The sequence below is a fragment of the Lagenorhynchus albirostris genome, chromosome 7, assembly GCF_949774975.1.
Source record: "Lagenorhynchus albirostris chromosome 7, mLagAlb1.1, whole genome shotgun sequence".
Taxonomy (NCBI): domain Eukaryota; kingdom Metazoa; phylum Chordata; class Mammalia; order Artiodactyla; family Delphinidae; genus Lagenorhynchus; species Lagenorhynchus albirostris.
Genome location: NC_083101.1, coordinates 26353736 through 26369603, shown reverse-complemented (window position 1 = coordinate 26369603; position 15868 = coordinate 26353736). Strand labels below are relative to the sequence as shown.

The following is a 15868-nucleotide window of genomic DNA, read 5'->3' as shown; positions in this document are numbered from 1 at the left end:
AGGGTCTATTTTTCCATATCTTCAACAACTGAGAATTATATATACTCTTAACAATTGCGAAATATAAATATACATATAGATACATATACAGTATATATTTCTGCTAATTTTTTAGGTGTAAAAGAGTATCAGAGCTTTCATTCACATATTTGATGAAGATAACCTTTTTTCATATGGGCCAAAAGAAAATTTCCTTTGGTAGTATTTGGCAATATTTTTGAGATTGTATGGAATTCTAGATTTCAAAACATAACAGTAAAAATTGGGAGAACTGGACTTTAGTCTTCTTTACACTATTAGTGTCAGAAGACCTTAGGTTAAATCATTCAATCTCTTTGGCCCTAAATTCCCTTTTGTATACAAAATGTACTCAAAATACTCACTCAGATCTTCCTGTTGTCCCTGTAAAAAGCAAATTAAATTATCTGTGAAAAACAGATACTGTGACACAGTTTTATTAGCAATATTAATAAGATCTTCAAGACATATTTATAATTACCAGACACATAAAAGTGGGTTCTATCATTTAACGTTAAAATGTTTTGAAATACTAAAACAAATATTTGACAGTTCAGTTCAAACAAAGCAGTCAACTCCGTGTGTGTATATATGTATATGCACACACATATGTGTATATACGTGGTTTATATACTTATATAACTTATATAGATCACTTATAAGTTCTACATTTCCTAAAATTTTAATAAGTCAGTTTACTATTGACACGCTGGTATATTTCCTTTGAAAGTGATTTCTGAGTGTGTGCATTATGAAAAAATAATCAGTGATCATAACTTTATGTCTAGGTCTTTTACCTAGCATGAGGCCATTTTTCTATTTAATTACAAAAAATCTTTGTAAATAATTTTAAGCTGCCTAATATGTCATAGTGGAGATTTATTATTGACTAACCATTCCTCTTCTCCTAATCACAAGTTATTTTCAATTGTTTACTTTACCTCTATCATTTTTTTGTGTAAATCTTTTCTACCATTTTTGACTGTTTCCTTAGGGTAGATTCTAAGAGGAGGAATTAAGGGAACAAAAAGTGTGAACATTTTAAGACTTTAAATATATATTGTTAAATCGTACTTAAAAGGCTTGTGCTAATGTTTAATTCCTCTAAGTATATATAATGAAAAGGCTTACTTTGGGGCTGTGCTAGCCACCACTAGACCATACAATTTTTTCTTAGTTTTTAAATTATAAAAGTGATTCCTGTTTGTACACAAAAAAATAACTCAAACTTTCTTTTTCACCTTTCTCAATCCTTACCATTAAGAGTTTGGCATGTATAATATCAGACTAGTTTTTTAATCCAAAATCTTTTTTCTTTATTCTAATTTTAATAATATATTTATTTTGATGTGTATTATAATTTTATATATTAATAGCCCATCGGACTTGTGATTTCATTAGTCATATTACTTTTGATGGAGCTAAGATTTTTTTTAAGTTCATTTAGAAATAATATATTTTAAGTAAATAACAGTACAAGTAGTATGGAAGCATGTCAAAAAAAAAAAGAAATCTTGAAGGTGATATCAGAATGATAATAACTTTAGGAAACTGCGTGGAAGCATAGCTTGTAGAGCTGACTGCCTTTGACCAGCTCTGTGTTCCTGACTAGGTCACATCCCCTCTCTGGGCTTCAGTTTGAATACAAGTAGTAGGAATCTGGAAATACTGGTCTGTCTGCTAGACGGGATACCTCAAAAAATAGACAATCCTTCAGTTGAGTCTTTCTTATGAATTTTGGTTAATCTAATCATAGCTGATCTAACACAGCTCTTTCTTCCTAAAAGGATCTTCTCTAGTTAGAATTTCATGTTCAATTATGAGTTAAGGCAAGACACTGGCTTTAAATTATTTTAACACAATATTACTTCCTACTAACTCTGTAGTATGAACAAAAATGTTCAAATTAATCATAGCCTCCTTATTGGCCAAAGTCCTGTATTGCTTTTGAGTGAGTAAAAATCTAAAGTTCTATATAAATCCAAATAATGGCATTTTAAAGCTAGTGGTTCCTGAAGTAGATCAGGCATTTAGACTTTGACTCATCTTCTCTTATTCATCTTTGTATCCCTGGTATTCAGCTGAGTATGGCATATTGTAGATGCTAAACAAATATTCAATGGTTAATGGACATTCCACATGAATGGTCCATTATTACAGGAACTAGTTTGATAGAACTGTAAATTTAACTTCTACCTATGGGCAAAGACTTAAAAAAAATTTTTTTTTTAGAACATTGCTATTGAAACATCTTCTTTGGTACCCAAAGGTATGCACAGAAAGATTCACACAGGGGAAGGTTAATATAAGTTATCGCAATTTCTCTTCCTTTGGGAGCTGTTCAGAATCATGAACTATCCACGTTTGTCTTCTTTCAGTCACTTCTCCCTAGGCGTGGACACTAGTCAACTAGTTACATATGTTTAGGTTTGGGTTTATGAAAATATACAGATTTTTCGGTAAGGGATCAGAAAGAAGGTGTGTTAGTGACTTCACTTTTTTGATATCTGGAGAGTCCATAATTATCCAATTTGAAGTCTTAAAAAAAAGCTTTTCAAGGACTAGTCATTTCCAACAACAGTAAAAGATCTCAAAAATTCAAAATAAATAGCCCATTGAAAATAACTCAAATAGTAAAAAGACTATATTGGATGGCATGGGAAATTAGTTTTACATGGGAAGGAAAATACCACCAAGTTCAAGAGGTGTGTGGTCAAATGTTTAAAGCCGGAAAAATTAAGACTTCTGAAAAAGCCATACTCTCTATTCATCTACTCCTTGTTTTGCTAAAATCATCAGCCTGAACAGTTTTCCAACTGGAATTTAGAAAGTGGGATTATAAACTGGAAAATTTTTTTGCATAGTTTTCAGGAAGCAGGACTTTTCCTTTTTTATATGATATAATGTAAATATTGAAACCATGACATTAAAACATCTATTCACTCTTGTTTCAGTTGAAATTCTATCTTTTTAATGTAGCCTCTGGACCAACTCTTCCTTCTTTCCGTGATTCCTTCCTGTAGGGGATAGAAGTCCCCTTTCCCCCCATAAACACTTTTGAGAGGTCTGGGCACTTTCCTTTCCTAACCTTTAAAAACCAAAATGATTTATAGACTATCCCTATCCTGCTAGAGTTGGGCAAGAAAGTGGATCATATTTGCATGGGTCACTCTGATTATAGGACTCCACTGTTTCTTGAACTAAAATTGCAAGATTTATTATTCTATTAATGCTCATAAAGTCACTCTTTTGATGAGCCATAATTTCCCTTTATGAGGAGTCTGTATGCCAGTCACCCATGATAAGGGAGAAGAAAGTCCAGACTTCCCACGTATTCATACTTCCTGGAACATTAACAAAGTCTTGAAATCCCATATGACTCCAGGGGAATAATGGCATAGGGTACAGTAACAAAAGGCAAATTTCACAAAGCCAATGTGTCCCCACGAGACTTGCCTCACATTGTTGCCTGTGTACAAAACCTAAGCTTTTCCATTTTAATTAAAATTTTTAGAAATTAACCCTCCTGGTGGAGAAGATAACCCAACGAGGCTTGTATTATCTTTGTGAATATTCTTAGGGAATGAAACAGCAGGAGGTGTGAACTTTCTCCTGTATATCTTAATGGTCCGCTAATGGCAAAGCATAATTACAGTTACTTAAGCGCCAAGTTTGTCAAGGTTTTCACTAAAACCTTCAGCCACACACTTTCCTTGAGTGACCTAGCTTTTATTTATCCAAATGCCTTCTTATCATTTGAAAGAAAGCTACCCCCTATAAAAAAAAGCAGGCAAACAAAAAGCCCACTCCCCCACCATGTTTATTTCTTTCATGTTAATTTCTTTCAATTATCTTAGATGGATAGTTAAGACACTTGTGACTTCAAAAAAAGTCGAAAAATTTGTGTCTGGCATCGTTAACTGAAATTTTAGCCCTCCACATTCAAAAAGCAGGGCAATGCGGGAGTTTTGCAGTAGTTTGCTTCACGGCTTTGGTAAGTCAATTTGCTTCTAAACCAGAAGATGGTCTTCTAAAGACTATCCTGTATTTGGAATGGAAACTCGGCCATTGTACCTTTCGCCCAAAGCACCCACTTGAGAAGCCCGAAAGCCACCTATCTCCCCCATCGGTCTCTGGATCTCCTCGCTGCCTTTGTCCCTTCTAGACGTGGAGGCTTGGAGAGGAGGTTTAGTTTCCAAGGATTGGAGCGTTTGAAGGGCGGGGCCATCTCCAAGTCCATCTCCCCTTTTTGTCCTCTTCTCCTGGGACGGGAGGGAGGAGCCAGGTCCCCCCGCGGCCGGTTCGGGAGCTATCACGGTCGCTCGAGGTGAGTCTGAAAGGGCGGCAGCCCGTTTAATTGCAGCGCAAGGTTAATTTCTTGAGTTCACCGCAGTCGGTCCGCCAGCCGCTTCCCCGGTCTTTGCCAAGTGGGTTTATGAGGTCTGAGGCGTGTTGGGGCGCGCTCACGTTCTCGCGAAAGGCTCCTCCCCAGGGCTCATTCCCCGACTGCGGGAAGCCCTTTGGTGCCCCAGGAGTCTTGGGTTTCCTCTGACCTCGTCGCTTCCTCCTCCCTGCGCACCGCCGGGTTCCCCGCGCCCCTGCCCCCCTGCCCCCGGGGAAGGGCGGCCCCCATCTTAGGACTTCCGACCCAAGCCAACCAGAAGGAACCTTCACGTCGATGAAGATTTTATCACAGCCTCCAAAACCCAGCAGTAATAGAAGCTTTCAACCTGAAATACGATTGTTACTTTCCCGGTGCAGAGCTTGACAGAAAAAGTCAGCTTTTTATTAAAGACAAAGAGGTAAATTATCAGCCGGGGCAGTGAAGGGACGGCGGAGACCTGGCGTGCTTCCTCTCGGTGCCACGAGGAATTTATGGGGGAGCGGCGGCCAGGGCTCAGACACCCCTGGGGTCCCGGGGGTGGGGTGGGGGAGGAGCTCGGGGCAGAAGGACTATCCCCAAGTCCTTCCAGGCACCTGGACTGGGAGTCCTCCCAAGTCTGTTCAAAACCAGGGTCATTTCAGTCCTGAACAGCCTTACCGTCCTCCTCTCTCCTTTCTTCTTTCTCTTCTTGCTTTGACTACTGTTTCCCTTTCGCCTCTGAGCTTTCTCCTCTTGGTTCTCCTCTCCCTACTTTTTCTCTTCCCTCTCCTCGCTTTGCCTCTCCCTCCCCCTCCTTTCTCCTCCACCGCACGCGTAGAGTGTCATTTATTTATTTATTTATCACCCCCGCCATCAACACCCTTTTAGGGCTCCCAAGCTTTTCAATGTGAGTGGGAGGAGAAAAGGGCAGGAAGTGTTGACTGGAAGGGGGTGAAATCGTGTCTCTGGGTGAGAGATTCTGCCCCGGAATAAACGATTGGGGAAAAGCTTGGAAAAGGATTCCGATCTGTTTATAAAACCCCGCTGTCTGGTGGGAACCAACTCCGCGCGCGTCTCCTCCTCCCCTTCATTGTGTGGGTTTACAGGGATATCTTCCCGGACTGTTGTTGGGTTTGCGGGGGAGGTAGTGAGTATTACAGAGGACAGTCTTGCCCTGGATCCTCCCCACCGCGCCTTCTCCACCGGATGCGCGCTCCCCAATGCAAAGGAATCCAGCAACATCCCCCAATTCAGACGCGGACAAAAGAAACTTTAATTAAGGTCTCTGCCCCGCGCGCTGCGTGTTTCTCTCTCCCGAGGCTGTTGATGTCCAGCTCGAGGATGCGAGAAATAGAAATGGTACAAGCAGCCCATGCCCTTGAACTTCAATTGCTTCTGACTTGCTATATTGATTTTTTTATACTGTAGGCACCACCCCCGCCCCCTCCCCACCATCAGATTAAAGCCTTAGGAGACATTAGACCTAGTGAGAGAGGAGGGTAAACCCACTCCTTTGCAAACTAAACAGTTCAGAACGATTTGTGGGAAATTACACTAAATAAAAATTCAAGGTGTGAAAGCTTCATCTTGGCTCTCTTGTCTTCAACACCATGACACCTTATCATTAGGAGCTCTGATTGTTACTTTCCGAGCTTTTGGATGATCAGCCAGAAAGTGCAAGCAACGCGGGGCTGGAGAGTGTAAAGTTATTTAAGTAGGCTTTTTTTCCCCCCGTTTTGGTGCGCCGTCAAAACACTTCACAAGTTAGGAAAAGAAAGTGGTGGTTCCGAGGCTCAGAATGATGGGTTCTTTCCTCCCTCAACCTTCCCTTACCATATCAGAAAAGAAATAAAATGCACAACGAGCCTTTATTTCGGAGGAGAAGACTTCAAAATACGTGTCAGTAATGGACAATTTGAGCTTTTCACTGGAGATACACCGCAAGCTGGAAAGGGATTAAAAAGCCCCACGTGGTTGATCTGGGTTTAGACTTGCAACCTCTAGTTCCCAATGTGTGTTCTTTGCAAAGATTGGCCTCTAGATGGATGCGTGTGAGGGACTCTCTGGGGCCGGGGCTCGGCGCCTCGGGCAGGGCTGATGGTGGGAGCGCTATGAGCGACCGGGCAGGGTCCTCACTGGGGGCTTCCTCTGCCGGCCGGGGCGGCCGGGCGCCTCCGGGACGCGAGCGCGCACGCCTCAGCCCGGCCGCCGCGCTCCTCGCACCGCCTTCTCCGCAGGTCTTTATTCATCTCATCTGCCTCTTCCCCTTCTCCTCCTCCTTTGCCTCCTTCTCCTCCTCTTCCTCCTCCTCCTCCACCACCACCTCGTCCTCCGCCACCGCCTCCTCTCGCGTCTCACTGGCCTGGCTCTGTGTTGCTCTGAGTGACAAAGACAATGTCCCAGCCTTAACTTTGCAACCACCTTGCCTCCTTCTGGGGTTCAGCGCGGGGGGGGGGGCGGGCGGGGGGGAGGGGGGACAGCAACCGCAGCCTCAGCATCTCCTCCACCTTCTCCTGCTCTTCTCAGCTCTTGGATAATTCTTCCTTTTCCCCCCCTCCAGCCCTTTCCTCATTTCTTTCTTTCTTTCTTTCTTTTTTTCTTTCTCTCTCCTGCGCGTTGTTGTTGTTATTAGAAAGGCTTCGCGCACCCCCTGGTGCTCCGGCGTTTTGTGTGGCAGGAGAAGATTGTCTGCCTTCTCTCTTTCTGTCTTGCTTTCTCTCTCCCTCTGGTTGCTCATTATTCAGAGAGAGACACAGAGGGAGGGAGAGGGAGAGAGAGAGAGCGCGCGAGGGAAAGGGAGAGGAGAGAGAAGAGGAGAGAGAGAGAGGGAGAGAGTGAGAGGGAGAGGGAGGGAGGGAGAGAGAGGGAGAGGGAGAGAGACGGATATCTCAGGTCATCTGCAGCTGCAGCGAGTCTGAAGAGCCGAGGAAGGCAGGGAAGATGGCGATCCTCCATTGCTGAGACCCGGCAGAAGCACATGAGACTCCCAAACAACTTCCACAACAATAACCCGAGCAGGAAGAGGAGAAAGAGAAAAAGGATAAGGAGGCGGTGGGGCTGGAGAACCCGAAACACCTCCCGGCGCCGGGACGCTTCTTCAGTAAGTTACTGCAATTAACCAGCACCTCGGGGTGGTCCGAGTGCTGCGGGGAGGAGAGCACGGGGTGGTGGAGGCACAAACGCGCTCATTCATTCGGCCAAGGAGGGTTGGTGGAGCGGGGAGGAGAGGAAGTCCCCTGCATGGACTGGCTGTTGGAAGAGAAGAAGCGAGAGAGAAGAGGAGGGGGGGGGAAGGAGGAGGAGGAGGGAGAGAGAGCTGGAGGGGGAGGAGGAAGAGGAGGAGGAGGAGAAGCGAGGGAGGAAGAGGAGGAGAAGGTGGCGGTGGCGGTGGCGGTGGAGGTGGCTGTGCTTTTCCTGCTGGCTGCTCCTTCTGCCGGGGGGGAGCGGAGCGCTGTGGCTTAATTAATTTCGTGTAGTTCTATGGAGAGAAGAGAAAATAAAAGATGAGTGAGGAGAGAGCTGGAGCCTTAGGACGGATGCTCCTGGTGTGGGCACAGGAGTAAGGGACAGAGAGGGGGGCGGAGGGCGGGAGTCGGGGAGACCTGAGCCGAGAGCCAGAGGGAAAGAGCGAGGGGCAGAGGAGGGAGCGCTCCCGGCCGCCCCGACCTGAGCGGGTTGACCTCTTTCTTTCTCTGTCCCTCTCCTTCCTTTCCCCCTCTCTGTCTGCTTGTCCCCAGCCCGATGGCAAAGCCGTGCGGATTGGCACCCCCCTCTTCCTCAGGTATTTGGCTCGCTCTCTTCTCTCCCCGAAGTTGGGATGCGGGGTCGGGATGTGTCGGGGGGCGGCGGCGGCGGCTGCCGGTGCTGCCGGTGAGCAGATAGGCGAGGAGCGGGGGGCGCCGGCCGGCTGGGGGGCGCAGGTTCAGGAGCAGCTAGGAGCTGTCTCCAGGCTGGGGGTTCAGAAGCGTCTGGTGGAGGAGGACAACGGTTTCTGGAGAGGAGAAGCCATTACACACGCTTGGCTCTCCTCGGAGGACGGGAGAAAAGACCCCAAGCAGGGGCCTGGGGGTCGCCTGACTCCTGGTGCAGTTCCCAGGGGTCTGTCCTCCTTCCAGGCGCGAGGGGAAGCCGCAGCCGCCCACCAGAGGAGCAGCCCCTCTCTTTCCCTTTCTTTATCTCCCTGTCCTCCATTTGCAAGCTGTCTGCTTTGGTTCCAGTCCAGACTCCAAAACACAAAGCTTCTTCTCACGTTCATTCTCCAGGCTTTTCACCATTCCTGGAGGAACCCTCATTTTCTTTTCATTGTAGCTTCTAACCTACAGAGAGGGAGGGAGCCTGCTTGGAGTTCCTTTTATATTCCTCCCCTACTGAAAAAAAAAAAGTTTCATTTTTAAGCACGCGTCTGGGATGGGAAAAGACCAACCAGTTGGGGCTTTCTCCCAGGGCTCCCGGGGGGCTGTGTCTGAGTGTCTGTGTTGGCTGTTTGGTTTGCTTTGGTTTTGTTTCTGGAGGTGGCTTGCAGGATTTTTGAGGAAGTAACTAGTTTGGTTGAGAGCTGGGAACTGAGTCAGGTAAGCCCGTGTCATGTTGTAACTCCACCAGAAAATGGAGGAGAGCGGGTTTCCAGGAGACAAAGCTGAGAAGTGTTTATAAAATTATGGATGTCTCCATTTTGAAGCTCTGTTGGTGATGGCTGGAGGAGGAGGCCTGCCAGCCTTCTCCTTCTCCCTTTCCAGGGGGTGAATCTTGTGGTGGCTCCTCACTATCTGTTCATTATGCAAGGAAATGAGGGGCTTGGAAGGGCTGCTCGCATTTTCCTCCCACCTAAGGAGTGCTTTCACAAGTTATGGAGGCGTTTGTTGCCAATTTAAAGTAAACTTTTGGAATTTTTTTTCTCTCCTTTTGAGTGGACCTGAGGGTTTTGACCTCCTTCGGGAAAGGCAAGGAAAACCTTAAACATTTTTCCACTGAGGTCTTCACACAACTTTAAGCTGCTCCAGGTCTCCTGCAAGTCACCAGGAAATGTGATTTCCTCATTGTGAAGATGGTGGTGGCCCTGAGCTGAGATTTTTGGAGTTCTGGGGCTTGGTTATCATCATGTTTTGATGCATTGCAAGACTTTATTGTCTGGTTGGGGTTGATTTCTGCAAAACAACAGCAGCAACAGCAAATCCTGCAAGATCTCAGAGGAACTCTAAGACTGGCTGACACCAGTTTCTTGAAGGTCTACATTTCTTTTCAAGATGCTCCATTTGTGTATTAGGCCTTCTTTTAGTTCCTTTGTTTTCCCTCTTCCCTTCCATTCTGCTGTTTTTCTCTGTGTTCTCAAGTATTGTTAAGTCTTCAGAAATATCAGATGTCTTCTTAACAATGTCACTATGGAAACAAAATTTTAAAGTATTATGTCAGTTGAGAAAACCTTCTGTCCAGGTAGCTTCACCTTTCTAATTGGGAGGAATTTATTAGTCTTAGAGGAAGACATTTTGTGAGGATGATTTGAAGAAAGGACCCAAACCTACCCAGTCCACACACACTGATTGGAGTTCTTCACAGATTAGTTCTAGAGAATGTATGTAATTGATCCAAGTAAAGAACTAAATCCTGAAACGCTTGAGGAATTTATAAAAGCCAACCATGAAGATGTTGCTTTTCCATTAGGTAAGGTAGCCATCTTGAGGATGAGGGAAGATGTTGGAAGAATTTTAGACGGACTCTTGAAGATAGGTGAGGAAGGCTCCACAGTGGAATGAAAACTTGGAGGAGATTCAGAACCAATTAATAATATATTGTAAGGAGGCTGATTGGACCTCGTTTTCAACTAAGGAGAAATATAGCAAGGTACCAGCTTCAACAGAAATAAGGAACACATTGGTGAGCGACTTATACCAGCTTTTTTCTTGCTTTGCTTTCTCATTATGTGTCAGATTTGTGTGTGTGTAAAGTTCTTTATGTCCACAGTATTTTTGGTGCAGATTGAGGTGGTTTTTAGATTCCAGATGTAATTATATTCTGTTGAGTAACTGGGAGCAGTGTCATTCAGTAAATGCTCAGTGCTGTATATGACAACATCACATTTTTCAAACCAAACTGTTGTGTCATTAATTGAGGGTTATTGTTCTTCTGACGGGTGTGAAAGGAGAGGAGAAATACATGGTTTTTTTAGCTAATAATTGTCCATGGTCAATGAAGTAAAACCCTGTTTTTGCAGACGAAGATGTATGGTTTTCAAGATTTGCATTTGATGTGTATGCTCATTTAAAAATACTTCTCTTCAGAGCTCTGCTTCTTTATTAAAAATCTAGGGCTTTCCAAGAGCACTTAAAAAATCTTACTTGGAATCATACCTTTCATTATTCATTTATTGAATGTTACTCTTTGATACCATTACTTTTGCTCTTAAGTAGAATGTCAGCAGTGTTATATTTACAATTACTAATGCATGGATGTATTTGCTACATATTCAAACTCGGAAGTTCAAATGCAATGGGATAAAAAGAGTTATTTGGGGAAGTAATTACCAGATAGTTTTGCATCTAATTAACCATATATGTCTATGTAAACATAAGTACATTATAGTTGATCTTGAAGCAAACCTACATGATGTCTTTGTTGTTGATGTTGATAGCAGGAAATCTGGTTAATTACTTCTTTCAGTAGGGAAGAAAGCTGACACACTGGTTGCCAGTCCAGCAACCAGGTTTTTTGACTCATAGTTTTTACTTTGCAACCAGATATTCAGCCTTAGAGCTGAGGTTTTCTGGAGGGAAAAAATTAGGTATCCAAGAGGCATTTTGGAGTTTGAGAATGTGTTCTAACTGGTTACCTAAGAGACACATCCATCTCTGATGCTCTTCACCAACATGAGAAGTACCATTATATTCAAGACATGGTTTCTTGCATTTTTCTAGATATATGCATTTGAAATGGGACAAGTATTTAGGATAAACCACTATGAGAGAAATAAAAAGTGTCCAATGGAACCTTCTCATTTGATGTCAAAGCTCAGAGATCCTTTTTGTTTTTGAGACGTCAAGTTGATGAGGCTCGTTAGGCAAGTTTTTACCTAATTTGTTCTAATATATCACAGAAATGATTCTGGAGAAGTATATGTGAGCTGTGATGCACACTGCCATAAAGAACATTCTTGTGGTCTTCGGATTCCATAATCCTTCTCATATTAGATTTATGTCCATCTAATTCATTGATCACATTCCTCCAGGACTTGTTTTTTTCCTTACTCTTTGGAGTTGGAGACAACTTTTAGATGAAATAATTATTTTGCATATATATGTGTGTATATATATATATATATTTTAAAAATTTTCTTTCTAATGAGTCTTCTGGAAGACAGTAGGGGAAAAAAGAAATCCAACTGTACTAATGGACTTTAAAGTACTTGTGGTCAGTTTTCCTGAAAGGAAAGAATGGTAAAGTTGCCTTGGGAAAGAGTCCCGTTTTCAGTGTGATGGAGTTTAATAGGGTCTAGTCTATCTTGGATTCTTTCCTGATATTGAGGTTTCTTGGTTAAGGTAACCTTACTTATCTTCTTTGTGGTATGTCCTTTATCAGACTTATAGTTCACTGCCTCATGGGACAGAACACTGACAAAGCTGCATTGAATGTTTCAAGTTGATGGCTGGGGAATAGAGAGGCTATTTCACAATGAACGCCACACTCACAAATTAGGAAATATATAAATAATGAACTAAGATTGGAAAGGACCTGACATGGGTGTATGATTGGATATTGGTATATGGAAACTAAGAAATTCAGAAGAAGTGGGGGAAATATTTCCAGTGTCTATTACTAAAATCTAGTGAGCTGAAAAAAAAAAATCAAGTGTCTGTGAGAGAGAGTGTGTGTGTGTGTGTATGTGAAAGCAAGCATCTTTTGAAGTTCACATACTTAGGAAGTTGGTGGCTTTGAGGGAAACATTAGCTGGGTGTTGGTGACCTATTAATTGATTATGAGCAAACAGAGAGGAAAGTAGATAATGTTAGAAGAAAATTCCTCTTCTTGTGTGATACGCCAAGACATCTGGCAGATGTTATGTTGGGCCCTAAGGAATGGACAGTTTAATTTTAGCCCTAGCAAGGAAATGGGAAGTTCTAAGCTCTTTTAATAGCACAAGTCTTAGTTTGGGGAAGGTTGCTTAAAAAAATAAGAGAGGAAAAGAAAAGAGGCATTGATTGTATTATGAAAGAACTCCGGGGAACATTGGAATTAAGCTGAGATTTTGGGGGTTATGGACAAATATATTATTTCCCAAGTAGAAGTTAACATAAAAATCATTTAAAAATTGACTACTTGGTAACACCCTAAATGATGAATATTAAGTGTCTGACAGTCACCTTTCAGAACTTTTCATTGAGAAGCTAGTTTTTTTGTGCCTTAGAGAGATCATCTTCACATCTGCCCTTCCCCCTGCATTGTACTGAGGAGGAAACTGGCAGAGAGACGTGAGGTGACTTGCACAGGTCAGAGAGTTCATTTGTAATAAAGCCAGGCCTAGAACTTAGGTCGGCCGACTCCCAGTCCAGTGCCCTTTCCACTGCCCTACTGCCCATGATTGTAGCGGTTTGTGAAACACCAGCTCTCCTCTCCAGAGTGCAAGGCTGTCTGAGAAACCCTGAAATCACACGCTAGTGGGGCAGGAGGATTGATTTTTGGTAGCTGAGTGTAGCATGTTGGGGAGCCTGGGGCCGAGCACGGTCATTCATAGAAGTGACACGCGCCAGAGGCCAATTCTGTTCGTGGGACTTTTAGCTCTTGGGTCTGTAGCTGTGATTTTCTTCTAATTGTCCTCCTCTCTGTAGTTCTGTCATCCAGGGCTGGGGAGTCCTTTTCAAATGCCCTTCTTTGGAAGTTTGTCTGGGTCTACTGCAACTTACCAGAGTGCCCACAATTGGACTCCGAGGATCTGTTTTGCAACCTGGTACAGATTTCAGTTGGCTTCTTGCAGAGATGCCATTTTGTAATACTGATGAATGGCCAAGAGAGTGAAATCCAGTCTAAAACGATGACTGGTGGCTTCCCAGTGTTCCAGACTCATCCAAAAATGTGCCCTCTATGTATCTTCTTGAGGTCCAGTTCTCTCTCGCAGACCCATGGCTAGCTATTTCCCATGCCCCAGTAGACATGAAGTCATCCTTAAAATGCCGTTTGAACAGCACGTGCAACATTTAACCATGAGAGAGGGATGGGACAGTACTTGAAGAAGGGTGATGACAGGTTTCCGTTTCTGATTCCTCTTAGACAAGTGAGAGTAACTTTGTAAAGAAGAAGAGTGATGTTTGGAAGTTTCCACATTTTCTAAGCTTCTTCCAAACGAAAGCATAAATTCTTAATCCAGGAGGCAGTCTGGAGAAGGTAGGGCTGGATGTGGACTTCTGGCAGAAACACAGTTAACGCTATAAACAGTTGGACCTCAGTGTGGCATTCCTCCAGATGAGTTGACTGTCGAAAATAAAATGTTCCAGAAGAACTGGGAGAACAGGAAAGAAGTTAAAACAGCATGGTTTGCATGCCAGTACTGAGGAAGAAAAAAAAAAAAATAGGGGGGGCATTGGAGAGAAGATAATCCTAAATGGAACTGTCTCTGGGATTTATAAAACCTAGGAGGAGAAGTTTGCAAGTGAAGGAAAATGGATTTTTATGAATTTAGGTTGCATTGACAGTTTATTAGGAAGCTCTTTTGAATCTTTTGTCCCCTTGAACTTTGTATCTGGAGAACTGCACACACTGAGCAATTTACATTTTCTGCTCAGAAATGCTATTGTAAAATATATCTACTTTCTGAGGGATCCTGTCCTTATCAGTTGGTGCATACATAGGGTTTGTAGTCTTGGGATTTGTGGCTCCAATACCAAGTTGGATTTTTCAGGGCTTGGAAGGACAAGAGGCAGAGGAGTAGTGTGGGCTGAGAGGTTACCCACATGGTTCACCTGCAAGTGCATCGTCTTTTAATTTTGGTGAGCACGTGACTTGGTGTCTTCAAAGCTTTCTTGCCTAATTCGTAGCCGGAGAGGGTTTTTTTCTTGCGTTATTCTTGGAGGGAAGGTTTCTTTTTGTGCCAGGTCATGGGTATTTTGGTATTGATTTCCTTGCTTTCATGTGTTTGCTTGTTTAGTTCACTGCGTGTTGCTTCTGAATATTAAGAAAGCACTTCTGCCGGCTCTGTCCACAGCTTACCCCCAACTTCATTGAGAGAGCAGAGCCTGCTCCAGAGGGTGAAGGGAAGGTGGGGAGGTACTTATTTGTTCACAAAATAAATCCTTGAAGACTGCTTAATTCAGAAAGTTACTTGCCAGGCTGTCGAGTAGACTTTTCACAAAGACCATGCGAGGAGAGATGGGGAAAATTCCACAAGCAACCAGTGAGTCCTGATGAAAATGTGTTAGGATCACTTAGTAGGAAATTAAGCATTTGTCCGAGATGAGTAGGCAAGACTTATCTTTGGATTCAGATTGGTTTGAGTACAAAAGGAGCTCGAGGCCCCGGCGAGACAACTGTGTCAGAAGTACTGAAGCCCAGGATTTGTGGAGCAGCTTAGCTGCCACACAGCCTGGCTGGGGAAGGTCAGTTCGCTCCCTAAGCCCTCGTCTGGCCAGTTGAACCACAACACGAGCTAAGGCCTTCACATTTTGGAATTCTTCTCTTCCCTGTTGAGATTTAAGAAGGGAAAGTCACTGTCCTTCAGTTTTGCTCATGTCAGCTGAGTGCTTTTCTCTTGAGCTGGTAAAGCCAGAGAGGGTGGGGGAAAGGCAGGGTGCTGATCTCCTTGGAGGGAACATTCTCCCTTTTAACGGGACAAATGTGCCTATACCATTGTACTTATTAGGCAGAAAATAATTGTGTAGTGGCACAATGTGGGATACTTGAAAGATGTTTGCTACACAAAGGTTCCAATACTCACCTGCAGATTAAGAAATGGGTTTCTAAACCATCTCATTTCTATTGCTAATGAAAAGCTTTGGAAGGCACCTGTGAATCAGTGCTCCAGCTGCTATCATGGTAGGGGAAGTTAGGCCTTGAAAGGATACACGGATTAGCCCATCAGAAAAGCAAACAGTAGCATTTTTCAGCACAAGTAGAAAATAGGGTTGTTAAGCTAACAGAAAAGTAAGCTAAAGCATTGCCATAATTACGTGGTGGAAATTTGCTGGGATGGAGAGACTGCTTGGATGGGAGAAGGAAGAGGAGAAGAGAGGCAGGAGAATGATTGACAAGTCAGAAGAGAAGAGGTCTGTCCACTGGGAAGAGCCTACAGGAAGAAAGGCATTGCTTTTAAGAAAACAATAAAGCAAGTGAAAAAAGACCTTGTAATTTAGTACCTATTGCATGTGAAATATGAAGACCAGTGTTCAGACCCACATTCTTTGGTCAGTTCTTATTGTAAAACATAGAATTGGGCTTGGGAGACAATTTATGTGACTTTGGGGTTACAAATACGGCGTTGCTGCTAAAGGGCAGATGGAAACTTGCAGG

At 43.5% G+C, this 15868-nt stretch overlaps 1 protein-coding gene and 1 pseudogene across 1 annotated transcript in view; one reads left to right on the top strand and one right to left on the bottom strand.

The window, feature by feature from the left end:
* Window positions 1–3917: 3917 nt before the first annotated feature.
* Window positions 3918–6630, bottom strand: LOC132522599 (uncharacterized; annotated as a pseudogene).
* A 714-nt stretch (window positions 6631–7344) lies between these two features.
* The window catches only part of ZNF462 (zinc finger protein 462), a 142271-nt gene continuing 133747 nt past the window's right edge, over window positions 7345–15868 (top strand). Inside the window, exon 1 of the mRNA XM_060154689.1 lies at window positions 7345–7481. The gene's annotated coding sequence lies outside the window, so the exon portion shown is untranslated. The remainder of the gene's footprint in view (window positions 7482–15868) is intronic.